The sequence below is a fragment of the Priapulus caudatus genome, unplaced genomic scaffold (genome assembly GCF_000485595.1).
Source record: "Priapulus caudatus unplaced genomic scaffold, Priapulus_caudatus-5.0.1 Scaffold1670, whole genome shotgun sequence".
Taxonomy (NCBI): domain Eukaryota; kingdom Metazoa; phylum Priapulida; class Priapulimorpha; order Priapulimorphida; family Priapulidae; genus Priapulus; species Priapulus caudatus.
In genome coordinates this window covers 33,382-35,121 of record NW_014578731.1, presented here as the reverse complement: position 1 = coordinate 35,121, position 1,740 = coordinate 33,382, and the positions used below count along the sequence as shown (strand labels likewise).

The window sequence follows — 1,740 nt, the reverse complement described above, 5'->3', positions numbered from 1 at the left end:
CAAGGATTCGGAAGCACTGATTATTTACCTACCATAGATTTTTAACAGGACGGCACTACAAAAACTAAAATAGCCATTCGACAGAATGGGCTTAGCTAAACGCTACGCACCTTTTAAACGAATCATTTCCGTCGAAACTCGACGAACTTTTTAAGATTCCCTTCTTGGGGTTCCTCTTCGTACTTTGCTCTGCCATTATTAAAGGTAAACTGCTCTCTTGTTCATCTACACAGCGCCACCGCGCGGAGTTGGACGGAATAAACTTGTACTTGACAAACGTAAACACGAAACAGAAATTGCAATTCACTCACTAAATAACTGACTCAAAGTGACTGATGCGTCATCTTCTATGCCAAAAGCTTCGAGCAGCAGAGAGCAGACACACAAGCACATGGTATTAGAGACAAAGGAGATAATTGCAAGTATAGAAGTAAACGTAGAGTAGTAAAAGTAGCGGTTCGAATTTGTACCAAAAAACGCACAGTTTGTGTATGTCGTAAACTATCCCGACCAGGCTGTGTGACTAACGTCTAACGTATAGCTATAAGTATAATACTTAATAGTATAATATATAAGTATATAAGCTATACTATAGCTATAATAACTACAGTATATAGTTACTATATAACTATATAACTACAGTATACGGTATTCTAACCCTAGCAATACCGTTTCTTGGAGCTAGTGTAAAAATAGCTACTACAACTACAACTAGGTAAACTCGAAAATTGTTCACACATGCATCTTTACGTTATTGGCATAATTAGTGCTGAAATCATTCCATGGGTCTTTTATAAACATTTATGCCTATACCTAAAAGACATAATCTCAATTATAACCAAGCATTTTTCCATTTATCAACTTAGTAACAGACAACAAAATTGAACAAATAACATGTATTTGTTCTGCATGTATAAATGAAGTTTACACACATTCTATATTGGGCAAATCTTAGTTCAATGTGATTTTATTTCAAACTTGGACAAATACAGTACGTACGGTTCCACTTGCTAATATGCTATCACACGTCACGGAGACCCAGCGAGCGGTTTTATGTACAATTGACCTTTTGGAAAAATTTCACGCCAGAATCCCGCGCATGCTCAATGCGTAACTACGAAGTGGCTTATTATGTGCAAAAAGGTTATAGACTGGTACCGACCCCAAACTCCGCAGGCTGCATATATATCGAGCTTCTGACAAGGGCCTCGGAACCACTGCTCGGAACGAGTACGTGCACTGACGTAAACATAGACTGGTACACGATCGACGGTTCGCTGCATGTATATCGAGCTTGTGACAAGGGCATCGGGAGGGGTGTTGCTATCCCCCGGGCGTGGAGTGACAGTCTCGCAACGTGGCAGCACTAGTGTTAGGATTAGGGTTATGATCCGGGTTAGGGTTAGCACGGCCCTCGGATAAACACAAAAGTTTGCTTCCAACTGTTATAGTTGAAAACTTAACCACTTTTCGAGCGATCGACATAACCTGTAGAATTTGTATAGAGAGTCGATTCTAGGACAACTACCCCCTAGACAATTACCCCCCGGACAATTACCCACCAGGACAATTACCCACCCGGACGATTACCCACCCGGACAATTAACCACCCAGACAATTACCCACCAGGACAATTACCCACCAGGACAACTACCCCCGGACAATTACTCACCAGGACAATTACCCACCAGGACAATTACCCTTGGACAATTACTCACCAGGACAATTACCCACCAGGAC

General features: G+C 41.4%; 1 protein-coding gene across 1 annotated transcript in view; it reads left to right on the top strand.

Annotated features, from left to right (window-relative positions):
- The first annotated feature begins 292 nt into the window (after positions 1–292).
- The window catches only part of LOC106817299 (deubiquitinating protein VCIP135-like), a 29,700-nt gene continuing 28,252 nt past the window's right edge, over positions 293–1,740 (top strand). Inside the window, exon 1 of the mRNA XM_014821962.1 lies at positions 293–418. The gene's annotated coding sequence lies outside the window, so the exon portion shown is untranslated. The remainder of the gene's footprint in view (positions 419–1,740) is intronic.